The sequence below is a fragment of the Panulirus ornatus genome, chromosome 28, assembly GCF_036320965.1.
Source record: "Panulirus ornatus isolate Po-2019 chromosome 28, ASM3632096v1, whole genome shotgun sequence".
NCBI lineage: Eukaryota > Metazoa > Arthropoda > Malacostraca > Decapoda > Palinuridae > Panulirus > Panulirus ornatus.
The window spans coordinates 7,240,463-7,268,047 of record NC_092251.1 but is presented as its reverse complement, the minus strand read 5'-3'; the positions used below and the strand labels follow the sequence as shown (position 1 = coordinate 7,268,047).

The window sequence follows — 27,585 nt, the reverse complement described above, 5'->3', positions numbered from 1 at the left end:
TTGCCAGCTGAGAGGAGGATACAGGAGTTGTGGTGTGGATGTGAAGCGCCAGCTGGTGTTGTAAGGATGATACAGGAGCTGTAGCGTGGTTGTGGGGCGCTAGCTGGTGTTGTAAGGATGATACGGGGGTTGTATCGTGGCTGTGAAGTAAGAATGATGCAAGGGGGTTATATCATCGTAGGATGTATATTCCCTCCGTCAGCAGTACAGGCTGGCGGCTTCGTCTCCCACAGGACGTGGAGAGAGACTGTGAGGCGTTGCGTCGTCGTTGAATCGGGTGGCGCATCAGTTTTACGAAGGTCTTTGAAGACGGCGAGGCGAAGGGAACTGTTTCTCGACGAACTCCGTTGCAGATCTTGAGTGGATCCCATTTCTTTTAAGAGGTGGAAAAAAGGCTTTTATGAGTGACTGTGGCGCGGCGGGAGGTAGTGTGAGAGAGGTACCTGGGTGTTGAAATGTTGGCTGGTGCTTGCTTCCGACTGCCGTTGACCGTGTTCCGTTGTCGCCGTTGCGTTGTTCTTTTTTTTCTTGGGTGGAAGCTGTTCTTCCGGGGTAGGTGTGTGGTGCGGACATGAATGGGAGGCGGCGCTGTAGTGAGATGAGAGGGTGAAGGAGGAATATGTTGCATTCTCAGGTCCATCTCGAGATGACCGACTGACTCTCTCAGTCCAGAGATGATGAGGAGTATTGTATTTAACGCTGAGGTGACCTTGTTCATCGTTCGTCGTGAGATTTAAGAGAGATAAATGACCCTTTCAACCCCATGGAATTCTCGAAAGTCTTCGGAACGAAGTCTTCGTTGAGAAGGAATGGATTGTGGAGGTCCTGGGTTGTGGGGGAAGGTCGGTGTGCCTTCCGTGGTTCACGCCAATGACTCTGGGTAACAGAAGAGGAAGAAGAAAGCTCGAAAGACTTAGATGATGCCGATGACGACCTGGTTTTTACATCTTTCCCGAACTCATGAACTGTTGGTATGTTCATCATGTGTTCGCCAAGGTTTCACCAAAATCCTCCTGTTATTTTTTTCTAGTTCGCGGTGCTGGTCCATTGCCCACAGGCCTGTGGTCCAGGACACGATGACTCTCATAGCTTGACCCCTCTGGCTGCTGTGGCTATGTGGCCAGGTTTTCCTGGCTTCTGTGTGGACACCACCTGACCAGGTTTCCATCCAGGTTCCCACGTCCACTTGGCCAGGTTCAATACTTAACATTGGTTCTCACGAAAGTCTTTTATGTTGTTTGGGAAATACTGATACGAGACCCAGTTTTTGCCTGGACTGCGCTACCCCCGTAATCCTTTTGCGCTACCGCTCACAGATGATCATGGGGTGCACAATAAACTTTCCGGGGACACCGGCACAAATCAGTCAGGAATGTATTTTCCAAGTAGCATTACCTTCACCACCCAGCAGTAGCTGCAGGAGTAGCAGAAGGAGCAGATACCGGAACAGCCACAGCAGCAGTGGCAAGGGAAGCCAGTTGTTAAGAGTCGACAATGTGTATTCTCCGTCGCTATATTTTTCACAAATTACATGTTCGACATTTCCATGGCAGCTGCGGTAGGAGGAGGAGGAGAGGAAGGTATGCAGGAGGAGGAGGAAGGTGAGCAGGAGTGGGGTGACAGGGACACATGCACATGGGGCACCTTTGTGTGACCCTCCCCCAGCACTAGGGAGCCATGGTCGCTCCCCAGCGGTGGCCAGACACCTCACAAGAGTCGGACGTCGCGTGTGTTCCCCCCTCGAGCCGGTAGAGTCGGCCCTGTCTGTAGTGGGAGGGTAGGTAGGTAGGATGGGGTGCCAGGATCTTCCCTTAATCTCGAACTGGTTATTAAACTTTAAATTACTTGGGTGCCGGCATGATAAGAGTTCCTCGTGAGTTGGAAAGAGTTCACCGTAAGTTGTGTCAGTTTTGTAGATCGTCTGTGGCAGGAGGAAAATGTCTGGAAATTTGTTTTCAGCCGCGTAAAGGAATCTGATGATGCACGTAACCACGTAGATGATTATGTAAGAGTAGTGTCATAAGTTGGACCTGCTGTCTGTGTGGAGAGGAGAGTAGCCAAGCCACTATTATTATGAGTCTGGGATTGGTCCACACGTCTGGCTTGGGCTCCCTCCCTCCCTTCTGTTAAGAGGCCCTGGGCTCGTCCTTCCTCCAGATGTGGAATGCTTTAGTTGTAGTATGTTTACCGTGTACCTTCCTGTCTATCCATCCTGTGTCACTACATTCCTAGCTACGTTTGGTTTTTCTGGGGAGCCTTTCAGGACCGGGAGAGGTAGTGAGGCCTATGGTACGAAGAGAGTGTCGGCATGACTGATGGAGTTGGTGGTGTGCGCTGAACGGGCGTGCGGCAGGGTGAGTACTGAAGGAGGATCTGCAGATGGTGTGCGCTGAACAGGCGTGCGGCAGAGTGGGTACTGAAACACACTAATTGTCCCACCGACCCGTTTCGCCTCCTGCATAAGAGGGTTAATGGACGCGGCATGACCGTTGGTCGGTGAGGTGTGACGTGCAGGCGTGATGAGCACAGCAGCGACAGTACAGGGTACTGTGTGGCGGGCGGCCACATCGACACTGGGTCTCTCACATGCCGTTCTCCAACGCCGGGTTACCACACGCACGCACCCGTCAACTTTCCGGCCAGTGATGGTGAAACCTTTGGTCTCCTTGGTCCTCGCGTTCGTTCTGGCTTTGTCAGCTGCTCTTCGGCTGTGTAGGTTTCACTGTGTCGCCCCCGGGATGGCAGGAGGCTCGAGTGTTATGAGTATACGGCTCCTCAACCTTGTCCACGCCGTCTGATCCTATACATCTGTAATGTCGTCCAACCCTCCTGTTTTCTCCCGTCCATTTCCGTGGATCCGTTCTCCCCTCGCCTCGTCCGTTCCTCTGACGCCTCAAAGGTGTCCGTCCTTGGCACTGCAGCAGCTAGCCCCAGTGTCTGCTGCAGGGGACACAGAGAGAGAGAGAGAGAGAGAGAGAGAGAGAGAGAGAGAGAGAGAGAGAGAGAGAGAGAGAGAGAGAGAGAGAGAGAGAGAGAGGTGTGGGGGCTATGTGATCACTTGATGCGGGTCACGTGACTACTGCTGCCCTCAGGAGCCACACCATCTGCTACTGGCTGGAAGCCCCGACCGTGTGTTGTCATGATTCTGTGATTTGTCTTCGCAAAAAAGTCTCACGCTTTCTACCGTGCACCAGGGGCGGCGGGAGACCTGCTCGCTCGCTCGCTCTCTCCTCCTGTAGGTGCTTGACTTTGTACTCTCACTCTGTACACAGAAGCACACATTGTGAGTCTGACTCACTTTAAGCATCACATTCGCATGTGTCCTTGTGGTGAATACTGTTTGTAATCGCCAGGTTACGCACGCCCTCAAATGTTCTTTTGGCGGGCGAGTCGTGGTAGGCGTGGACATCGATTCCCCAGTCGGCAACGAAGGGGTCCTGGTGCGCTCCAGCGTGCTCCTCCTCCGTTGAAGTGCGAGGCCGCTGTCTTGTGTTTAAGGAACAGATTGCTCGCGACTCTCTCTCTCTCTCTCTCTCTCTCTCTCTCTCCCTGTAAGGATTGTTTGGCCTTGAGAGCTTTCCATTCTTCACTCAAGCAACAACCTGGTCCGAAAGTACCAGAAGATGAATAAATATTTATTTAAAAAAAAAGTTAAGAAAACGAAATCAGACGTGTGGACCGAAAATGTCAGTCCGTTTGAGAATTTGCCCCTGTTCAGATGAGGTATGACCCGAGCAGGGGAGGCTGGGCGATAGGCCCCTCTGGTTAGATAGCAGGCATCTATCTCTCCTGCCTCCTGGCGTGATGTCCGGCTCGCTTTGGGGTATCACTCGCATCTTCAAGTGTATCTCCCGTCTCCCAGAGGGTTCTCCCGGCGTCTGTCTCTCTTTCTCCTGTTTCTCCCGGTGTAGCTGCCAGCTCACTGGTGTCTGTGTATCCCCACGTCTCCTGCTGGCCAGGGACAAGAGAGGGTCTGCCGTTCCTGGATGTGTGATGGTGGCCCGTGAGAGCTTAGGCAAGGGACTGGTCCGTGAGCCCGCTTGGAGGGATAGAGGTTTGTGTGTGTGTGTGTGTGTGTGTGTGTGTGTGTGTGTGTGTGTGTACGTCAAGGGACAGTGTGAATCTAGTGATGGTTAGTATGAGTGATTGGTGTGGGTCAGTACGCACGACAACCAAGTATGATGATGTCAGGTGTCGTAAATCGTCCTTTTTGTCACACACGAGAGAGAGAGAGAGAGAGAGAGAGAGAGAGAGAGAGAGAGAGAGAGAGAGAGAGAGAGAGATTTTTTTAAGGTGTCGTCCTGTCGTTTACGAGTTGGGGGGGAGTAGTGGGGCGCGGCGGGGCTGGCCACATCCGTCCGTCCGTCCGTCATTCGCACATTCACGTCTCTTCCGGAACTTGGGAGTCGAGTGAGAAATTTGTCAGCAATACGTCTCGTTGAAGACGTTTGTGTGGTAGGGAGGAGGGGGTGACGACCGACCGCGTCCCCACACCGGGGACCCGCCGCTGTGTACCTCCTGAAGGTGAAGGTCAGAGTTCAGGCGGCCTTGTTTTTTTTTTTGCCATTTTTTTCCTTTTTTTTTAGCGTCTTGAGTGGTGGTGGTGGTGTTGGGTTCGCGCCCTGGGTAATGTGGCTCGGGGTGAGGGGTTATATTGTACGAGTCTACGGTCTGGAGGTGTGACTATGGCTGCTACCATAGGCCTGGCAGGGTGGAAGGGAGGAGGAGAGCACCATTGCTTCTCTTCCTCGCTTGAAGACCCCCACACCTACTACTGCCTTTCCTCCCGTCCTCTCCTCCTCCTCCTCCTCCTTCTCCTCCTCCTCCTCCTACTCCTCCTCTTCCTCTTCCTCTTGGCAGAAAAGGAGTACAGGTCACTTACAGCCGACAGAAAACATTTAAAGTGAACTTGATCCACTGCGAGCGAACATGAGAATCCATTATACCACCGACACAACATAAGTGAGGGAGGCGATCTCGAACACGAACGTCTCCCACGGCACCACGGTATGTGTGCCGTGTGCGAAAGCTGCTCTGTTGGTGTACGTGGTTCCCTGGGGGTGTACGTGATGCACGAACCTTCTGTAAGAGGGGGACCTTTGTGTGGGATGAGGGAGTCATGGAACAGTATTGTGAATATAGTCTAAAGAGGAAGATAGTGGCTTAACAGTGAACAGAGTGAATATGTAACCCAGACTGAAGATGGAACTCTTACAGTGAAGATGTAACCCTGACAGTGAAGACGTAACACGTACAGTGAAAATGTAACACCGTGGAAATGTCACACATACACTGAAGACTTAACACATACAGTGAAACATTCTCTTAAAAGATATTGTCGGATGTATGAGGCTTGGACGTAGGAATTCCGATCATTTGATGTTAATATTTTAAGCTTTTGTGGCTTCTGTCACCGCGTGCAGTGTTGCCAGACTTGCCCCAGAGCTGGTACACCTGTGAAGCACTAGAGGGGGAGGGGGGGAGCCCTGCTCGTCACACCTCCCCGGCCTTGGTCACACTGTTCCATGTAATTAAGTGCCATTGATTTAACCAGTGGATTCGCTCGGCCCGCTGTTCAGGATGGAACTCTGTGATTACACGATTTTTGTAAATTATTTTTTCCGTGTGTGTGTGTGTGTGTGTGTGTGTGTGTGTGTGTGTGCTGGCTGTAGAGCAGAAAATCATAGGTTAATGGTATGTAATTGTTATATATATGTTTTTTTTTTTCTTCTAATTTTTGGGAAGATCCGTCTGCGTTAATGGGGGGTTGACATTACCATCGGTTCTACTGCTCCGCTTCCGTGTTCGATGCGACTTTCAGAGTGTGTGTGTGTGTGTGTGTGTGTGTGTGTGTTACGTGCGCCGATGACGGAAAGGGGTTTTGCTACGTGTTCCGGTGGTGGGAGGGAGGGCGTGCTACGTGTCCCGGTGGTGGAAGGGGGCGTGGTGCGTGTTCCGGTGGTGGGAGGGAGGGCGTGCTACGTGTCCCGGTGGTGGAAGGGGGCGTGGTGCGTGTTCCGGTGGTGGGAGGGGGCTTTGTTACGTATTCCAGGTGTGGGATGGGATTTTGCTATGTGTCCCGGTGGTGGGACGGGGGCGTGCTGCGTGCTCCTGTGGTGGGAGGAGGCGTGACGCGTGTTCCGGTGGTGGGATGGGGTGTGCTCCGTGTTCCGGGGAGTTGAGTAAAGGGCTTACTGCTCGTTCCTGGTTAAAAGATTGAGGGAAGTTGGGCGAGAGGTGTTACGTATTGCTGTAGCGAGGTCGGTGGGGCGAGTCGTAAGCCACCTGCCACTGTTGAGGGTCATAGTGGTGGTAGGGTTGGGGAGGTGGAGGAGAAGAGGCGGCCACTTCCTCTGGAAGCGGAGACAGGGAGTGGGAAACAGCAGCACGTGCTGGAGGGGTCAAGCGCATGGTAGGGCTACCGTCGTGGCTGTTAAAGGGTTGATGGGTTGTGTGTGTGTGTGTGTGTGTGTGTGTGTGTGTGTAGCTATGTCCAGTGCCAAAACGGACGTAGCTGGTAGCGTCTGTGGTTGGCAGTGAATTCTGTTGCTGGAATATGCCTTAAATGTGTGGTTGATGAGGGTGTGGGGGACCCTGGTGCTGATGTCTGTGGTCAGCGAGGGCCCCATTGTGCTGATTTATGTGGTCGGCGTGGGTCCCTGGTGCTGATTTGTTGGTGAGGGGCTCCTGGTGGTGTCTGTGGCTGGTGAGGGGCCCCTGTTGGTGTCTGTGGTTGGTGAGGACTCCTGTTGGTGATGTGTTGGTGAGGGTCCCTGGTGGTGTCTGTGGTTGGTGAGGGCCCCCTGATGGTGTCTGTGGTTGGTGAAGGCTCCTGATGATGTCTTTTGTTGGTGAGGGCTCCTGTTGGTGATGTGTTGGTGAGGGCCCCCTGGTGGTGTCTGTGGTTGGTGAGGGCCCCCTGATGGTGTCTGTGGTTGGTGAAGGCTCCTGATGATGTCTTTGGTTGGTGAGGGCTCATGTTGGTGATGTGTTGGTGAGGGCCCCCTGGTGGTGTCTGTGGTTGGTGAGGGCTCCTAATGATGTCTGTGGTTGGTGAGGACTCCTGTTGGTGATGTGTTGGTGAGGGTCCCTGGTGGTGTCTGTGGTTGGTGAGGGCTCCTAATGATGTCTGTGGTTGGTGAGGGCTCTTGTTGGTGATGTGTTGGTGAAGGCCCCCCTGATGGTGTCTGTGGTTAGTGAGGGGCTCCTGGTGCTGGTGATATGTTGGCGAGGGGGGCTCCCTGGTCCTGGAACCCGACGTACGTTACATCCCCCAATCCCCCCCCAACATTCCACACTTCCTGGTCGTCCACCAGATCTTCATCAGTTCGAAAAGGAAGTTATTGATTGGTGTCTGGGCCCTGGGACGGCACACACCGTGCACATGTTCCCCAAGTCTTGGGGGTTTAATCGATGAATCTTCGCCAGCTGATCGTAATGGCCAGGTCTGGAAGGTCACGCAGCCTGGAATGGTGTGCGTCATCCTTGACTTTGACCAGCCTGGAATGTCCAGTGACCCCATGCAGTACGGGGACGTTGGTGGGAGGGGGCTGTTGGAAGTGGGAGGGTACTGGATGGGATGGGGGAATGGCTGTGGGAAGGAAAGCACTGGAATCCAGGCTTGTGTTATTTATATACTGCAGGAACGAGGAAGGCGAGGCCCTTAGTGGTCGATATAGCTACAAGGGGGGGAAGGTGGAAGGGCTAGTGGATGGTGGTGCTGTTGGTAGGTGGATGGTAGTGGTTGGTGAGTGGATGATACTGGTGATAAGTGGATGGTTCTGGTGGTGGATGGATGATACTGGTGGTGATAGGTGGATGATTCTGGTAGGTGGATGATACTGGTGGTGGTAGGTGGATGGTACTGGAGGTGGTAGGTAGATGGTACTGAACGTGGTAGGTGGATGGTACTAAGGGTGGTAGGTGGATGATACTGGAGGTGGTAGGTGGATGGTACTGGAGGTGGTAGGTGGATGGTACTGGTGGTGGTAGGTGGATGGTACTGGTGGTGGTAGGTGGATGGTACTGGTGGTGGTAGGTGGATGGTACTGGTGGTGGTAGTTGGGTGGTACTGTTGGTGGTAGGTGGATGGTACTGGTGGTGGTAGGTGGATGGTACTGGAGGTAGTAGGTGGATGGTACTCAGAGGGATGTTGGTTAGGTCGGCCTTGCATGTAGAGTTTACCTTTCTCAGGCGACGTCATACACTAACACGCCTCGCCTCGCCTCGCCCTGTATATTCTGACAACGTAAACAGAACGCAAGGTGTTCGTAATTAACGAGTCGTTAGTCGCGGGGGGCGAGGGACTCTACGTGGTTGCCTCGGTGGTGTTATCTTGACCATGTTATGTACAGGAAGTCATCTTGACGTGGTTCTGTAGCCGAAGTTATATTGACGTGGTTGTGTAGCTGAAGTCATCTTGACGTGGTTGTGTAGCTGAAGTCATCTTGACGTGGTTGTGTAGCTGAAGTCATCTTGACGTGGTTCTGTAGCTGAGGTCATCTTGAGGTGGTTGTGTAGCCGAAATCATCTTGACGTGGTTCTGTAGCCGAAGTCATCTTGACGTGGTTGTGTAGATGAAGTCATCTTGACGTGGTTGTGTAGCTGTAAGCTTCTAGACGTAGTTGTATTGGCCGCTGTTTGACGGCCATTGGTCGCCTGCTATGTACACTGCTGACCGTGGTGTTGTGTGTGTGTGTGTGAGTGATGCTGTGAAGGACATGAGTGGTGGTAGCGCATCTTGCTGTGGCCTGACATTGGTGTTGTGTGTGTGTGTGTGTGTGTGTGTGTGTGTGTGTGTGTGTGTGTGTGTGTGTGTGTGATGCTGGGGAGGACTAGCGACATATCATCCTTCTAGGAACAGCTAACGATTGTGTCGATTTCCGATACTCTCTCTCTCTCTCTCTCTCTCTCTCTCTCTCTCTCTCTCTCTCTCTCTCTCTCTCTCTCTCTCTCTCTCTCTCTTCCCTGTAGGCCTCCGTCGTCCTGAAGTGACCTGAGCTTGGGTCAGAGCCGAGGTCAACCCAGGCCTTCCTTGGACCTAAGGTGTGTGTGTGTGTGTGTGTGTGTGTGTGTGTGTGTGTGTGTGTGTGTGTGTGTGTGTGTGTGTTTTGAGACATCCCGTTCTTCCACTTCGCTGAGAAGTGCAGACATTGTTGACAGGCGTATGACAAGCTGTCATAGGTGCCGAGGCCCCGTGCCTTGAGGTTGACCGGGAGAATCGTCGACAAGAAACTCGAAGCCTGACCACTTGCCCCTCATACTTGAGGGTGACCTCCACTCGCCCCTGGTACTTGAGGGTGACCTCCACTCTCCCCTGGTACTTGAGGGTGATCTCCTCTCGCCCCTGATTCTTGAGGGTGACCTCCTCTCGCCCCTGATGCTTGCTAGTGACCTCCACTCGCCCCTGATACTTGAGGGTGACCTCCACTCGCCCCTGATACTTGATAGTGACCTCCTGTCGCCCTTGGTACTTGATGGTGACCTCCACTCGCCCCTGGTACTTGATGGTGACCTCCACTCGCCCCTGGTACTTGATGGTGACCTCCACTCGCCCCTGATACTTGAGGGTGACTTCCTCTCGCCCCTGATTCTTGAGGGTGACCTCCATTCGCCATTGGTACTTGATGGTGACCTCCACTCGCCCCTGGTACTTGAGGGTGACCTCCACTTGCCCTTAACACTTGAGGACGACCTTGGCTGCTACTAACACTCAGGGTGGGTTGTAGATGTGTTGTGTGTTAAGGCTACATGTTAGTGGGGGTTGCTTAAGGCTGTTTAGTGTTGTGGCGCCTGTCATAGAGCAGGTTGTTGAAGGTTGTAATTGCGTTATTAAACGTTTTTAAGGCTGTTTGCCAGTTGGGTTGTATAAGGTTATATGGTGTTGTTGAAACTGTTGAAGAGAAGGTTGTTGGAGGTTGTGGTAAGTGTTGTTAAAGTTTTTATTTGTAAGGTTGTTGGTCGATGAGGTCGTTCAAGCTTGTTTAGAGTTGTAGCGCTAAGGGCTATTGTAGAGGTTGTTAAAGGTCGTGTGTGTGTGTGTGTGTGTGTGTGTGTGTGTGTGTGTGTGTGTGTGTGTTAACACCGCTGCAGCTGGTGTGGGTCTTTGCCCGTCCAGTAAGTGTAGGTCAGGTTAAAGTAGAAGTACCTGCAGGTAGCTTGTATCCCAGTATCCCCGGCTGCAGGTAGCTTGTATCCCAATATCTCCGGCTGCAGGTAGCTTGTATCCCAGTATCCCCGGCTGTAGGCAGCTTGTATCCCAGTATCCCGAGCTGTAGGTAGCTTGTATCCCAGTATCCCGAGCTGTAGGTAGCTTGTATCCCAGTATCCCCGGCTGTAGGCAGCTTGTATCCCAGTATCCCGAGCTGTAGGTAGCTTGTATCCCAGTATCCCGAGCTGCAGGTAGCTTGTATCCCAGTATCCCGAGCTGTAGGTAGCTTGTATCCCAGTATCCCGAGCTGTAGGTAGCTTGTATCCCAGTATCCCGAGCTGCAGGTAGCTTGTATCCCAGTATCCCGAGCTGTAGGTAGCTTGTATCCCAGTATCCCGAGCTGTAGGTAGCTTGTATCCCAGTATCCCGAGCTGCAGGTAGCTTGTATCCCAGTATCCCGAGCTGTAGGTAGCTTGTATCCCAGTATCCCGAGCTGTAGGTAGCTTGTATCCCAGTATCCCGAGCTGCAGGTAGCTTGTATCCCAGTATCCCGAGCTGCAGGTAGCTTGTATCCCAGTATCCCGAGCTGTAGGTAGCTTGTATCCCAGTATCCCGGGCTGAAGGTAGCCTTCATCCCATTATCCCGGGATCTTGTTGCCTTGGCAATGCTGTGGTGGAATTGGTGGTGGTGGTAGCGTAGCAGTGTTGGTGCTGTGGTGGTGATAGTGTTGGTGATGGGGCTGTGGTGGTGACAGTGCTGGTGGCGTGATGGTGGTAGTGTTGGTGATGGGGCTATGGTGGTGATAGTGTTGATGGTATGGTGGTGATAGTATTGATGTTAGTGATGGTGCTGTGGTGTTGGTGGTGTGGTGGTGATAGTGTTGTTGATGGGGCTGTGGTGGTGACAGTGCTGGTGGCGTCATGGTGGTAGTGTTGGTGATGGGATGTGGTGGTGATAGTGTTGGTGATGGGATGTGGTGGTGATAGTGTTTGTGGTGTGGTGGTGATAATGTTGGTGATGGTGCTGTGGTGTTGGTGATGGAGCTGTGGTGGTGTGGTGGTGGTGACAGTGCTGGTGTAAGTGCATTAATGGTGGACGGTGCTACAGTGAGCGAGGGAGAGAGAGTGAGAGAGGGAGTGAGTGCGGGCCCGCTCTCCCAGCACTCCCGGCCGTCCATTGATCACTGGCGGCTGGTGGTATTGACAGAGCCGGGCCGCTCTTTAGCGAGTGAGAGCTGGGCGGTGAGAGTGTGTGTGTGAGAGAGCTGGGCAGTAAGAGTGAGAACTGTGTGCGTGTGAGACTGTGCGTGTGAGAGAGCTTGGGGCCTGTGAGAGTATTTAGGGGCTGTTTGGTGAGAGACTGCGAGAGAGAACCGTGTGTGTGTGTGTGTGTGTGTGTGTGTGTGTGTGTGAGAGAGAGAGAGAGAGAGAGAGAGAGAGAGAGAGAGAGAGAGAGAGAGAGAGAGAGAGAGAGTTCGGCGCTGAGAGAGAGAGTGAGACAGCTAGGCGGTGAGGGAGTGTGTGTGTGAGCTAGGCGGTGAGTGTGTGTGTATGTGTGTGTGTGTGTGTGTGAGAGAGAGAGAGAGAGAGAGAGAGAGAGAGAGAGAGAGAGAGAGAGAGAGAGAGAGAGAGAGAGAGAGAGAGAGAGGTCACCTGTGGTATCATTATGAGGTGGTAAGGAGGGTGTATGGGTGGGTCATGAGACTCCCGGCGATTCCCCCCCCCCTCTCTCTCTCTCTCTCTCTCCCTCCCTCCCTCCCTCCTCCGTCGTCATCCGTGGCCTCGTCTCCATCACACATTCTCCGGGCATTTCCTGTTCCCGCCTCGCCCAAGACAAACCAGAAGTACATGTTGGACGAGACTCTACTTAACGGGCGGCGTGGCGGGGGATGAACCAGATGTTGGAGGAGACTCTACTTAACGGGCGTCGCGTGGCGGACGGACGTGCAGATGTTGGAGGAGACTCTACTTAACGGGCGTCGCATGGCGGACGGACGTGCAGATGTTGGAGGAGACTCTACTTAACGGGCGTCGCATTAAGGACGGACCAGATGTCGGAAGAGACTCTACTTAACGGGCGGCGCGTGGAGGATGGACGAGCAGATGTTGAAGGAGACTCTACTTAACGGGTGTCGCGTGGTGGACGGACAAGCAGATGTTGGAAGAGACTCTACTTAACGGGTTGCGTGGTATTTATAATTCTGGCAGGGTTTAGGCGAAGCGCTTGTGAGGTGACGTATGTTTGGACGCAAACTCCTTCAGTTAGAACGTCTCTACTCTGCCTCCCCGGACATCTAATGTCTCTCAAAAATCAATATATATATATATATATATATATATATATATATATATATATATATATATATATATATATATATATATATATATATATATATATATCCCTGGGGATTGGGGAGAAAGAGTATTTTCCACGTATTCCCTGCGTGTCGTAGAAGGCGACTAAAAGGGAAGGGAGTGGGGGGGCTGGAAATCCTCCTCTCTCGTTTTTTTTTTTTTTCGCAAAAAAAAGAAGGAACAGAGAAAGGGGCCAGGTGAGGATATTCCCTCAAAGGCCCAGTCCTCTGTTCTTAACGCTACCTCGCTAACGCGGGAAATGGCGAATAGTATGAAAGAAAAAGATATATATTATTGTAAGCACCAGAGACACAGGCTTTGCTATATGCGTTGATTTTCAACGTAGGAAGCTGTCTGTCGTAATAGTAATATCAGTCGCGACGCACGACTCTGGTTTATTCTGAATACGTATATATCGGACGAGAGGGGCCCATCCCCTATGTGTGCCGTCGACCTTCATCAAAAAAGAAATAAAAGGAACGGAAAACCTGGCTGGAAAGCGAGGGAAGACCTGGCCGCGCGCAGACCACCGGGTAGATACCTGTGACCTGCGATGAGGACCCCGTGCAGGGGCGAGGGACTCTGGCTGTTAGTTTAACTAGCCAGAGTCCCTCGCCCCTGCACGGGGTCCTCACCGCAAGTCACAGGTATCTACCCTGTGGTCTGCCTGTGACTTGCGATGAGGACCCCGTGCAGGGGCGAGGGACTCTGGCTGTTTGTTTATCGCGGTAGACGGGTTCGACCTGACGAAGGATGTCCCTTCAAGCGTCTCCTTTCCTGTAATTGATTGATCTATCTGTACTGCACGGCGAGAGAGAGAGAGAGAGAGAGAGAGAGAGAGAGAGAGAGAGAGAGAGAGAGTCACACCCCCCTTGGAACCCCATCTCGAACTTTTTGAACGATCAAGTAACCTTATAGACCTTTATAAACTGGTATTTACGTCTTCCTCGTTTGATCTAGTCCAGCCATTCACCATCCTTACACAGAAACAGAACTTATTTACTTCCTTGATAAGTAGCATCTTCCTGTGGTCTCTGGTCACTCTGGTATTGCATCTCAGGAAGAATTGTTCCCTGTTCGTCCACTTGATTTCAAGAAACTTGAAGGCTATATGTCCAGGTCACTCGTCACTCTTCCGTAGTGTGTGTAGATTGGTAACCCTCAGCTTCTCATTGTAGCTCCCCTCTTCCAGTTCAGGCACCATCTTCCTCACTGTTTCCCTCGACCCTCTCAGTCAGAGCTTCGTGCTTCTGTAGATGTGGTAGCCAGACACGACAGACGTGATCGAGTTTCGGTGTCATGCGAATAGTTTAGGAAGCAATATCTTTATTTTTGCACTTAATTGCGAATTAAGTCTGTCGGATTTCAGTCTTACATTTACGTTTTGCTTCTTCAGTTGTCCATTTACGTTTTGCTCTTGTGGTGGTCGTTGACAAGGCGCAGTCCCGTATCTGCAGGATGTTTTTTGCCGCTCTTAGGGCGCCAATCCCGTTCCTGCATGGTTTTTTTGGTGCTCCAAGGGTGCCATATCGTGTCTGCAGGACTTATTGCTGCTCTTTGAGCGTCTTCTTACTTCTGCAGGTGGGTTTGTGCCCTCCTGCTGTGCCTGCAGGAGGATTGTGTGTAATCTTGGCACTTGTCTTGTGTCTTGCTGGATATTTGTGTGGTTCCGGCTCATCTGTACGCTTGTGGCCGCTGCAGTGTCTCTAGGACATCTGTGTTGGTCGTGGGGCACCTCTTCGCGTGTCCACGGGGCTTGTTTGTGTTCCAGGGGCGCCGCCTCTGCCTCGTTTCCATGCCTCTGGCTCACGTTCTGGGCTTACGTGCAAGATGCTGTCGGTGTCCAGGTCCGGCCCCTCATGTAAATTCCTGTGGCCTTAGTGAGTCTCGTGTGGGAAGCTGGAGTATCATTACCATGCTGCGCCTGTGGTCCTCCCAAGGTCTCCTTCCGTCAGGACACACACACACGCCACCACCACCACCAGCCAGACCTCCGCCCTCTCGCCCTCGCCTACTGCCGTGTTGGGTCTTGAGAGAAGAGGGGAGCCAAGCTTGTTCCATCTAGTGGCCCTGTCTCAGCTCATGTTCCTAGAGCAGGAGTAACAGAAAAAAGGCTTTGTAGAAAGGCTTACAGAATTCGGTTGATTTAAGACTTCGCGAAGGAAGGGTAACCACCTGGTGACTATCTTGAGACGACCGTGGCCTCAAGGTCCTCAAATTTAGCGCAAATAATTGGGCGCTCCGGACTAACACGTGCCTCAAGATTAGCATTGGCCAGGACGCGCGCGCACACACACACACACACACACACACACACACACACACACACACACACACACACACACACTAGCGGTGGAGTCGAGCAACCAGATCCCTCGAAGGGGATCCGCCCACCCCCCTCTTCTCTTCCACCCCCTATAGTACCCATAGATCTAGAGGACGTGTTCATTATAGTTTAATGGCGAGGGTTTGCTATTACATCGCCTGGTTATGTCGCCGATTTATGGAGTTGTTCATGTGTTGTGATTATTATTTGTTGTACGGAGAGAGTTGTACACTCGTGTTGCCTCGTCTTCTTAACCTTGTATGTGTGTATTGTGTCTTTATTCCTATATATGTATGCACTTACACACACTCAAGCTTACGCCAGGTATCCACACTACCGACCTGTCCTTTTGGGGGAAGATGAACTGCTGGGTGGACTGTGGACCGGCTGCCGCGGCTAGGATTCGAACCCATGCGGGTTTGATCCCAGGCGGCCCTAGCAATGCGTGACGGTCAGTCACGCTAACCGCAACACTAGGGGGGGGGGGGTTGTTACTGTTGCTGTGTTGTGGTTATTGGGAGGGGGGAGGGGACATAGGGCCTGGGGCTGCTCTCTCTCTCTCTCTCTCTCTCTCTCTCTCTCTCTCTCTCTCTCTCTCTCTCTCTCTCTCTCTCTCTCTCTCTCTCTCTCCCTGACATTCACAGACCAATGTGTCTGTTTACTGGCCCCTTTCGCTTACCCCCTTCATTTCCATATTGTGTCATTTTAAAAATTCATCATTGGTGTGTGGGCGTGTGTGGGGGGATTTCGATATATCGGGCAGTTGTGGGTCAGACGTTATTTTGCCGATAGTTTGGTATGTTCTCGAGCGCGCCACTTTATGACTGCATTTATTGGCTTTTATTTTTAAGAAGAAAACTTTTTTTTTTTTTGCCGATATTGAGATTCATCCAAATATCGACTCAAATGAGCGGAAGTAGATGAATTTTCCTTTTTTTTTTTTCGCTAACCTTCAGCGGGGGAAGGCCTTACCCGTCGCCACCTTGAAGTGCAGGGAAAGTGTGGTGGTGTTGGATGAAGCGGGCATGCAGACCAGACTACCTTATTTCCCCCCAACCCCACCTCACCCCCAGCTGGAGGTGAAGAGGAGAGGAGGGGCTTCTTTAGCTCCTCCCCCGCTCCCCCTTATCCTCATCCTTCCCTAAACCCCTAGCGTGATAGAATCCATTGTAAAAACAGCGTCGGCATTATATACCATTTCCCCCACCCGTGCCGACACGTCGGCAAAATAACCACCTTCGGAGAAGAGAGAAAAGAGGAATATATTGTGGCGAGAAATTTTGGCTAAGGATTGACTCTTGCTTCTTTTTTTTTTTCTTTTTGCATTTTTTTACTAACAGGTCGCTCCTCTCTTTACAGGTGTGTGTTCCTGTGTGTGTCTGGCTGTGTGAGGTCGCCGGGCTCTGAGCTGCCGTGACTCATAGGTACAGTATCGTAATCCTGGCCCTGTACCGCTGTAACTCTAGCACTCTACTGCTGTAATATGTGCCCCGTACTGCTTTAAACCTTGGGGCTGTCCCGCTGTAATCTGAGCACAGTGTTGATTTAACCTGAACATGTATCGTTGTAATCATTGTCACTGTAACAGTGTAACCTTGATACTGTATCACTGTAATCCATGTTACTGTACCAGTGTAGCCTTGATTTTATACCACTGTAACCATGGTACTGTACCAGTATGACCTTGATACATAGGGTGCACCAGATGTAGAGCTCATGGTGTGGAGTGGACACATGGGGGCGCACCAGATGTAGAGCTCATGGTGTGGAGGGACACATGGGGTTGCACCAGATGTAGAGCTCATGGTGTGGAGGGACACATGGGGTTGCACCAGATGTAGAGCTCATGGTGTGGAGGGACACATAGGGCACACCAGATGTAGAGCTCATGGTGTGTGGGAAAGTGGGAACACATGTGGTGCATCAGGTGTAAGAGCTCAGGGAATTGGGACACAACAGGTGCATAGAAGCTACTGGCACTTGCTCTCTCTCTCTCTCTCTCTCTCTCTCTCTCTCTCTCTCTCTCTCTCTCTCTCTCTCTCTCTCTCTCTCTCTCTCTCTCCTGGTGGGGGACACAGCCTGGAACCTCTCTTCCCGCTCCCTTCCCTCCACCTTTCTTACCTGAAACCGGGGCTCCCCTCTCACCCACGCTGCCGCTCCCTCCCTCACTTTCCATTACCTCCCTCCCTCCCTCTCTCTCTCTCCTTCCTCTTACTATCGCATCTCCATCTACATAGACTAGGAACATAGGATGCTATTACTGTCCTCCGGTAGATAACCTGGTCATGGACCATCAGGTCTTGTGTTATGAGAGGCTGTAAGACTCCCGCGCCCCCCACTCCCTCCTGTTGGTAAGAGGGGCCTCCAGTGATAAGTGTGTGTGGGTGTTGCTGAGGCGGCCTGTGTTCCTTATCTGTTAAGCTGTGTGTACAGTAGCTCAGACCTTAAGGACAGATGTAGACAGGAGGCAGATCTACTCTGAGGATAGCTGTAGACACTCAGTAGATGTGCATAGACATATGTGGACGGGTGTTAGATGTAAACGGGAGGCACATATGCATAAAGGAGTTAAGTAGTAGATTGTAGAAAATTGGTAGATATAAAAAGAAGGTAGATGTACATTGATGGGAAATGTGGATGGGAGGTAGATGTACGTGTGTGGGAGATGTAGACAAGTGGTCGTTGGAGGTAGGTGGTAGATACATCGGCGTCTTGCGCATGTGTGCGTAAGTTGTGGGAGGGGGGGGGGGGAGTGGTAACAACGTCATTGTCCAGGGTTGGAGGTTAAAGGTGACTTCGTACTGAGCTTCACCTAGTGTTGGAGAGGATGTGGTGTTGGTGGTTGTGAGTGATGTGCAACGCCGCTGGCATTCGTTTCTCCAACAGTAATGCCGAGGATGGTTGGAGGCCAACAACCCTGCCAGGGGTAGTGGTGTTGCAGTTGCTGTGCCCCCCTCCCTCCAACACTTCCCCACGTAATCTCTCTCCCTCCCCCTTTACTCCTCTCTCTCTCTCTCTCTCTCTCTCTCTCTCTCTCTCTCTCTCTCTCTCTCTCTCTCTCTCTCTCTCTCTCTCTCCTTTTGCTTTGTCCTTTTATTGATATCTTAGATCCTCATTCCCCATAACTTCTTTTCCCCCCTTCCCATTGTTCCTTTGTTTAACACACTCCTCCCCATTACTCTCCGCCCTTCCCACTCATGCCTCGTCTCCCCATGAATATATTTCCTCATTAGTATCTGTTTTCCCCCATTACTGTCTGCCTTCCTCATTACCGTCTGCCCCGTCAGTTTGCGTTACCTGTCTCCCATCCGTCCCTCCCACCTTGATGTGGTCCCCTCATCTTCTCAGGGTAGAGAAGCTGACCTCTGCAGCAGCTGATGCTCTCAAGTCACCTCTGGCTACCCGCATCTCCCCCTCTCACACACCCCCCGGGATCACTCAGCCACCACCACCACCACCTCTCCGTCACTCATCGTCCTGTCACTCACCGTCCCGTCATTCATGGCCCCCTCATCATCCTCACCATCCATCTACTTGTTCCACCTGTCTGTCTCCTCCTCTCATCATCCCCCCCACCTCGAGCCATTAGTTTTGAGTCTGTTCTCAGCCTTTTGGTGTCTTGATTCACCCCATGATTCACTCCCAGTCACGTGCATCGCCACCTCCCCGTGGAGTCCCGGATGTCGGTATCTAATGAGGCCTTGGTTTCGGCGAGCCATTCTCGAACACCTGTAGGGGCATGTGTACCTTGTGACTGGCAGGGGTTGGCTGTGTCCAGGTGTGCGGAGTTGCAGGTGGTAGTCTAACACCTGTCTTTTATGTTGTGGTTAGGGGCTGGGTGATACAGGGGTTTGAAGGCACAGAGGGGGTAGCGTTACATCTGTTCTTTGGTTGTGGTTAGGGGTAGGGAAGTACAGGGGGTAGTGTAACACCTGTGGTTGTGGGTAGGGAGGTACAAGGGGTAGCATTACACCTGTCTTTTGGTTACCAGGGAGGTACAGGGGGTAGTGTAACACCTGTGGTTGTGGGTAGGGAGGTACAGGGGGGTAGCATTACACCTGTCTTTTGGCTACCAGGGAGGTACAGCGGGGGTAGTTTTACACCTGTTCTGCGGTTGTGACTGGGGACAGGGAGGCAGAGGGTGTAGTGTTGTGACCAGGGGCAGGGAGGCACGAGAGGTAATGCAAGACTTGCTCCTAGGTAAACAAAGGGAAGGGTGGTGCAGCGTGTCAGGTTTCGTGGTTGGTGGAGGTGGATGATGTGGCACAGGTTGGTGGTGTGGCACAGCTCCCAGGTCAGTGGTGTGGCACAGTTCCCAGGTCGGTGGTGTGGTACAGTTCCCAGGTCAGACGTGTGGCACAGTTCCCAGGTCGTTGGTGTGGCACAGTTCCCAGGTCGGTGGTGTGGTACAGCTCCCAGGTCAGACGTGTGGCACAGTTCCCAGGTCGGTGGTGTGGCACAGTTCCCAGGTCGGTGGTGTGGCACAGTGCCCAGGTTGGTGGTGTGGCACAGTTCCCAGGTCGGTGGTGTGGCACAGTTCCCAGGTCGTTGGTGTGGCACAGTTCCCAGGTCGGTGGTGTGGCACAGTTCCCAGGTTGGTGGTGTGGCACAGTTCCCAGGTTGGTGGTGTGGCACAGTTCCCAGGTCGGTGGTGTGGCACAGTTCCCAGGTCGGTGGTGTGGCACAGTTGCCAGGTCGTTGGTGTGGCACAGTTCCCAGGTAGGTGATGTGGCACCTTCTCCTTTGTTCCCAGATGGGGCGTGGCATCTACTCCTTTGTAATCAGATGATGAACCACTTATTCCTATGTAGTTAAGAAGCCATTGCGGCGCACTTTCCATTGTCGGTAGACCAGGTAGTGTGATGCTGGCTGGCACCTTAGACAAGCAGGTGGGGTGACTTTACACATGTTGCACTGTAAGTGTCGGGGGTGAGTGGAGGCTGATGGAGAGGCGAGTGGCGGTGGCACTGGATATGTACTGACGGGGTAGGGGAAGTGGGGGCTTGCGGGCGGTCCCGTCTTGGGCCACAGGTCCACACACTTCCGTGATTATATCCAGGTAGCGACAGACAGCAGGACGAGATACGTCCATGTTCAAGAAATGTAACATTTGAGATCAGTCCTTTTATCATTTAACTTGTGTGTTCGTGAAGGCCAGTCATTAATGTTATGATAAACGGTTTATGCGCACCTTTTAAGCTGATCAGGTTATATTTCATTTTTTTTTTTTTCCTTTTTCTGACAAAGGTTCCAGTCACGGACAGAACTCCTGATGGAGGCCAGGCCTTGAGATCAGAGTTAAATCGAAACAAAAGAGGAGGAGAAAAAAAGAGTGTTTGAATACAAATGGTAAATATAAAAAAAAAAAAAAGGCGTTTCATAAACGTAGGAAAAAAAAAAAGATAAGGCAACCCGTCGTGACAAAGCAGGTGTAAGAGGGTTCCGGGCATCACTTCAACACTCTTTAAGTCGAGAGGGAGGGTAGGACTCTTTTGGCTGGCTGCTATCTGCAACCTGATGACACCGAGGGTGTATAAGATGGTTCCGAGCGTCACTTCAACACTTCTTCAGTCAAACGGAGGATAGTACTCCCCTGGGCGGCTGCTGTCTACAACTTACTGACACGGAAGGATCCGCGCATCAAGACACGTTAGTCATTTGAAGCCAGTACTTCCTTGCGTGGTTATAAATAACAATGATTAGTAACTCGGGGAGAGGCTTGGTGTCGTTGATGACGTCCACAGATGGTGATGACGTAAGATGCTTCACCTGATGACGCACGCTGATGGTAATGACGTTACGAGAGGCGGTCGGGAGGGAGACCGTCTTTGTGTTACTAAGTTAACTTGCCTTCACGAGTCCCCACTCACCCCCGGGGCCCATATTCCTACTCCTTCTTCCCCCAGCCCATATCCCCCCTTCCCTCCCACCTCAGTCCCTATCTCTCCCCTCTCCCCGCCACGGTACCCTGCTGATAACAGGAGGCAGGCGTCGTGAACTGATAACGCCAGGTACCTAGGTGAATGCAGGGCTCAAGGAGCAGTAACAGCTTTGTGCATCGGAACTGCAACGTTTGCTGCAGGACTGGAAAGTTGCCTTGGGACTGGAACCATTGCTGCAGGACTGGAATGTTGCCTTGGGACTGGAAGGTTGCCCTAGGGCTGGAGCCCTTCCTACAGGACTGAGAGGTTGCCTTAGTACTGGAACCATTGCTACAGGACTGGAAGACTGCTCTAGGGCTAGAACGTTTGCCATTGGATGGAGAGTTTTGCTACAAACCTGGAAGGCTTATGTAGGGCTGGGACCTTTTTGCTAATGGACTGTAAAATTTGCTTTAAGGCTTGGGGCGTTTGCTGGAGGCAGAGAACGTTATTAGAGGTCTGGAATGTCGGCTGGAAGGATGAAACGTTTACTGAAGGGCTGGAATATTTACCAGAAGGCTGGAATGTGTATTGGAGGGCTGGATCGCTTGTTTCCTCAGTGTATATTCAACGACCCCGTTATGTTATGTTGTGTTATGTTGTTATTGCATGTGTTTTTTAACGCCCAGTTATGTTACAGCTGTGTTCTGAACGCCCGACTATGTTACAACAATGTCCTCGGCAACACCGTTACGTTATATAACTCCAACGCCCCGTTGTTGCAACTACCTTCAACATCCTGGTGCCACAGTGTCTTCAGCGCTGCCGTTATGTCGGTGGTGAACGCATTCTGCTCACAACCAGCGTCCTTGGTTCGAATCCCGATCAAGGAGACAGGTTTCCGCGCACCTATTGTCCTCTCCTTCCTGTCTGTATAAGTAGGCATGTATATGGAGGTCGCCCAAACGTCGACTGGTTTGTCATATTTCTTGGGCCGCGTCATATATATCGTTTGATTTGTAGGGCTTCCTGCATCGTTTGTTGGCTTGTGATCGTGGTTTGTCTAGTATGTTGTTTGTGTATCGTGGTTTGTCTAATGTGTTGTTTGTGTATCGTGGTTTGTCTAATGTGTTGTTTGTGTATCGTGGTTTGTCTAATATGTTGTTTGTGTATCGTGGTTTGTCTGATATGTTGTTTGTGTATCATGGTTTGTCTAGTATGTTGTTTGTCGCGTTATGTCTCGTGGTTTGTCTAGTTTGTAATGTGCTGTGTTGCTTGTCAAGTATGTCGTTAGATTACCACAGACCATAGTTTGCGCAACCACCGCAGAGCTCAGCGCCCGTCTTGTCCTCCAAGCTGTTGCCCTCCTTACTCTCACCATGACAGAAACACAACTGTGGTTTAAAGGGAAAATTGCCTTAAAGGTTCACCCGCCGCCCTCCTCCCCGTCCAGGGAATCGAACCTTGGTCCTCTGGCTTGCGGTGGGAATACGTTAACGACGTCTCGGCGGGACTCGTGATGGATGGAGAATATTGCTCCCGCTCGACGGCGTCACGGGGTGAACCCTGGACTCGAGGGATATGTGTGTTGTACCTCAGGGGAGGGGAAACGAGAGTGGTGTTATGTGTGGCGGAGTTATGCAGCGTCTGCTCTGGTCGTGTGGTCCTCGGTAGCAGTAGAGTTTGTGTCTTCGGTCGTAACTCGGGTGTGCCTCCTCTAGTAGGACATGTGTTGTCGGTCGTAACTCGGGTGTGCCTCCTCTAGTAGGACATGTGTTGTCGGTCGTAACTCGGGTGTGCCTCCTCTAGTAGGACATGTGTTGTCGGTCGTAACTCGGGTGTGCCTCTAGTAGGACATGTGTTGTCGGTCGTAACTCGGATGTGTCTCCTCTAGTACGATATATGTTTTCGGTCGTAACTCGGGTGTGTCTCCTGTAGAAGGATATGCGTTTTCGGTCGTAACCCGGGTGTGTCACCTTCTCATGATGGTGTTTCCTCCTTCATTTTATTAGCCAGGGTGGCATCAAAAGCCCCTCGTAATTACCTATTTGTGCGGTACGGGGAGGAAGTTCTACACTTGTGTGGAGACCATGTCTCATGTGTCTATATGTGAGGTTACGATTCATGTGTTGTAGGGGAGAGAATTTTAGACCTCGTGTTATCCTGTCTTGCACATGTGCACCAGGCTGGTGGAGCTAGCGGTAGGGGGTGGTGTTCTCGTGTCATGTCATCCACGTGGGATCGAACCCCACGGCGACTACATCCCTCAGTACCCCTATCAGTCTTCCTCAGACTCGGCTTGTGTGTATGTGTGTGTGTGTGTGTGTGTGTGTGTGTGTGTGTGTGTGTGTGTGTGTGTATGTGTGTGTGTGTGTGTGTGTGTGTTGCACGTCCCGAGTGATCCTTCCCTTCCGTTAGATGACTGCGTCAGATAACTAGGCTTTTATCATGTGTCTCCACACATACACTCGAGCATGGGAACGTGGGCCGTAAAGGGCGAGATTACTGTAATTCTGCCCTTTATTGGCCGAGCGAGGCAGGGTTTTTTCAGCCTTGGGGCGTCTGGACGCATAGCCCAGAGTCTTTTGCCTTGGGCGTCAGGGCGGTAGAGGGGGATAGGAAGGCCTGTGGTGTAGGCGGGCAGGCCGTTATCGTCCTTGTGTCCCGGAGTGGTGGAGGTGAGAGTGTGGCGGTCTGGTGTGGGGTGGGAGAAGGGGGACATTAATTGCCGACAGATTGTTGAGTCGCCAGCCCTACATCCTTTGTTGGAGGGCCGGACCGGGAGGCTGGTGTAGTGGACTTGGAGGCAGATGTATGGACCAGGAGGCAGGTGTAGTGGACCGGGAGGCAGGTGTAGTGGACCGGGAGGCAGGTATAGTAGATTGGGAGGCTGGTTTTGTGGACCGGGAGGCTGGTGTATGGACCGGGAGGCTGGTGTATGGACCGGGAGGCTGGTGTATGGACTGGAAGGCTGGTGTGGTGGACCGGGAGGCAGGTATAGTAGATTGGGAGGCTGGTGTATGGACCGGGAGACTGGTGTGATGGACCGGAGGCAGGTGCAGTGGACCGGGAGGCAGGTAGAGTGGACCGGGTTGTTGGTGTGGTGGACTAGACTTCTGTTGGCAGACCAGGCTGTAGTAGCTGATGTCAGCGTTGGCTGGTGATGGAAGTGGTGGCAGTGGTGACGATCGACCTGTTACCTGGGAACCGCCCCTGGGAACCGCCCCTCTACACCCACCCACCCCAGCAGGAAGAACTACCACTGATGGAGGAACTGCGAGCGAGTGACAGCCCCGCACATACAACACGCGCGCGTGCGCGTCCCCACGGTGGAACGCTACCAGAAGTGATGGCTCAGGTCTGGGAGATCCATTTCGTTAATCGCCAGCGGATCGTGTGTCTATCCTGCACCCACCCGGACATTTTTTTGGATGGCAACAACGATGTTTACTACCCTTTACGTATATCCCTTTTTTATATATTCAAGTTTGTTGCTAATTTAACCTGCCACCAAGTGAGGGAGTCGTCAGCTCCGGTGATAATACCATTTGTCTCACACAAAGGGGTTGGGTATTGCAGTAGATTCTGGTACATATATATTTATCGTCTTGTTGAGAGGAAAGCGTAGATTCCGATCTCAAGGATTGGGCGTGGTCAAGGAACGGGACATGTTTGCGATCGGCTTTTACCTGAGAATCGGTTTCAATAGCTTTTCCCCTTATACGCCTCCTAACACGGGCCAATATGTATATATGAATATACATCATGGGTTTTCTTGCTTGCGGTATATTGGGTAGAGAAAAATACTGGACGTTCGTCTTTAGGGATCGATTAGCTTCAAGAATGCGGACATATACTTAGTTCAGGTTGACATTGAGGGGTGCAAGAAATGGCTCAATGTATTCGCCGTCGAAATGTGAAGCCTTGGTTCGTATCCAGGGCGCGTCAGTTAGCCCTAGAGACGCTGCGTGTGTGTGTGGGTGTGTGTGTGTGTGGGTTGGGTGTGGATGTCACGCACGTATGATTCTCAAGTATTCTAAATGTACTTTTACCCGTTACCCTCCTTATCATAACACACGTCATACCGGACATTTGTTAATGCAAGCGGATTGAGGAGGACCTTAGCCACTGCCAACAGATATATTTTTTAACTGGGGGACGTCGCCTATCAGTTCCTCATTGTATTCTTCCCCGTAGGGGGAGACCCAGAAATCTCCGCCCTTTCGCGCAAGGTTCCTCCCACCCACACACACACACACACAGTACGGTGCATCCGGGGTCCTGCCCCTAGAACTTAAGGAAGTTAGGAGGGGGCTCTGTCGAAAGGCTGGCGAGGGACCTTTAGTGCCAAGTTTCCGTAAAGGTTATAAGGTTGATCGACCTTGTCTGTCTCCACCTAAGGGAAAGTTGTATGGTATGTTCCTGAGTCACAGTATCTTTGGTATGTGTGTGTGTGTCTTTACCTGCATAGTTCAGGGAGAGGGTTCGAAACTCGTAGGTCCCCGTCTCTTGAACGCGGCGTTACCTCCTTGTATTCTGCGGGGAGGGAGTTCTACACTCGTCTTGGTACAGGCTAATGACAGCATGTTGCCCCCTGTGTATACAACATTACTCCAATTTGCTCTATTCCATGAACGCCTCCCAACACTCTCGTGCACTGTACAGTCTCCAATAACTCAAAGAGGATCTTTCCCCTCCATCCTGGGGCCCCTTCTCATGAACTTTCTCCGTATCACACAACTTCTTAAACTTCTGTATGCTGTCCACATTCACCATCTCATAACTTAGTTTGTACATGTGTCTTGTCTGCGTACCCCTGTTCGTGTGTGTGTGTGTGTGTGTGTGTGTGTGTGTGTGTGTGTGTTTGGGTGTGTGGGTGGGTGTGTGTGTGATTCTGTAGAGTCCAGTCTTTCGTCCCGACATGGAAGACTTTCAGACAGTCGGTCTCCAGACCGTAGACTGCCTGGGGATTGGACTAGTGACGTAAGGAAGTGACAGGTCACCTTCGGCAAACACTCCGCTCTCTCAGATCCTCATTATGAAGGTCGCGTGGTGTGTGTGTGTGTGTGTGTGTGTGTGTGTGTGTGTGTGTGTGTCATGGGTGACCCAAGAATCACGTGATGATGGAATACGAAAATCGACAATAATCACTTTCTTTTTATATTCGTCTTTTCTTCCTTTTTTGGCCTAAGGGAAAATTAAATATTAAATATAGGTATTGAGTATCTTATTGTTTATTGTTATTTTTTTGTATGCTTTTGTTCATCGGAGTGCGTGCGTGCGAGGAGGGCCGCCATGACTTGAACTTGGGCTGTTTCTCACGTCCAGGTCTCGTCGTATGTGTGTGTGTGTGGGTGTGTGTGTGGGTGTGTCAGTCTGTCTGTCTAACGGGTCACGTAACACGTGCGTAGCTGGGAGGAGGTCGGTAGGAGGTAGGGAGGGAGAGAGGAGGGTGTGTGCATTGTGTCGGGAGTTTCTGGCGTCGATTACGTATGCATATGGTTGACTTTAAGTGAGATAAGATAAGATTAGTATCTTTTAAGGAGACGTAATGGTCGATATTGGTAGGTTGGGAAGACAGACCACTTGGATGACTGGCGTAGGGGTAGAAGACGACCCTGTGGATGTCATAAGGACGACGACCCTCTAGATGACTAGGGGAAGAGGACGACCCTCTGCGGATGAGGTAGGGTAGATGACGACCCCTGTTGGTGGCTTGAGGAGGGAGACTGGACGACTGAGGACGACCCTGTGAATGAAACCAGGAAGATGACGACCCCTGTGGATGACACTGGGGGAATGACGACCCCTTTGGATGACACTGGGGGAATGACGACCCCTCTGGATGACACTGGGGGAATGACGACCCCTCTGGATGACACTGGGGGAATGACGACCCCTCTGGATGACACTGGGGGAATAGCGACCCCTGTGGACGATACTGGGGGGAATAGCAACCCCTATGGATGACACTGGGGGTATGGCGACCCTGTGGATGATTGAGAGAAGACGGGAGCCCTCGGGTGAGCGTCCATGATGATTGAGGACCAGTGAAAGTGGTCTCCCGTAGGACTGGAAACTTTCCCCTACCGGGAGGGAGTTATGTAGGAGTGGACGCGCTCCCTCCCTTCCTTCCCACGTTTCCTCCCTCCCTCCCTATCAGTGAGGTATAGAAGCGCTGTTTATTAGCGACAGCAGATGTCGGGCACTGGGGTAATTAATTCGTAATTACCCTACTTTCTGATGCCGAACATCTGTTATCATCATCATGTCTGGTAATTAGCGAGAATCTTTTGTTTCGTCATTTAATCTCACGTGTTGTTGTTGTTTATGCACCTTTACTTTTTTTTTTTGTTTGAGGGATTTATTATGTTCTTCCAGCTGATTTGCTTGGTGCTTTATCCTCCCTTGTCTGTTGTCAGGGTTTGGTGAAGGGTCACCAGTTAAGGTGTGGTTGTCTGGTTGGTGATTGTGTTTTATGGGTACCTGGTTAGTGATTGTGTTGTGTAGGGCGTCTATTTGGTGATTGTGTTGTGTGGGCGTTTATTTGGTGATTGTGTTGTGTGGGCGTTTATTTGGTGATTGTGTTGTGTGGGCGTCTATTTGGTGATTGTATTGTGTGGGTATTTGCTTGGTGATTGTGTTGTGTGGGCGTCTATTTGGTGATTGTATTGTGTGGGTATTTGCTTGGTGATTGTGTTGTGTGGGCGTCTATGTGGTGATTGTGTTGTGTGGGTATTTGCTTGGTGATTGTGTTGTGTGGGCGTCTATTTGGTGATTGTATTGTGTGGGTATTTGCTTGGTGATTGTGTTGTGTGGGCATTTGCTTGGTGTTTGTGTTGTGTAAACACCAGCTTCACCAGCTGTGTCTGAAGGCTGCATCTCCTGGCCTT

The 27,585-nt window shown here is 51.6% G+C and overlaps 1 protein-coding gene across 26 annotated transcripts in view; it reads left to right on the top strand.

Moving 5' to 3' along the window:
* Positions 1 to 27,585, top strand: part of LOC139757814 (prominin-1-A-like) — a 232,719-nt gene that overhangs the window by 60,155 nt on the left and 144,979 nt on the right. For 3 of the 26 annotated variants that reach the window (XM_071678654.1, XM_071678656.1, XM_071678655.1), the window contains one exon: positions 16,191 to 16,255. The exons of the other annotated variants lie outside the window; for them this stretch is intronic. The gene's annotated coding sequence lies outside the window, so the exon portion shown is untranslated. The remainder of the gene's footprint in view (positions 1 to 16,190; positions 16,256 to 27,585) is intronic. 26 annotated transcript variants of the gene reach the window in all.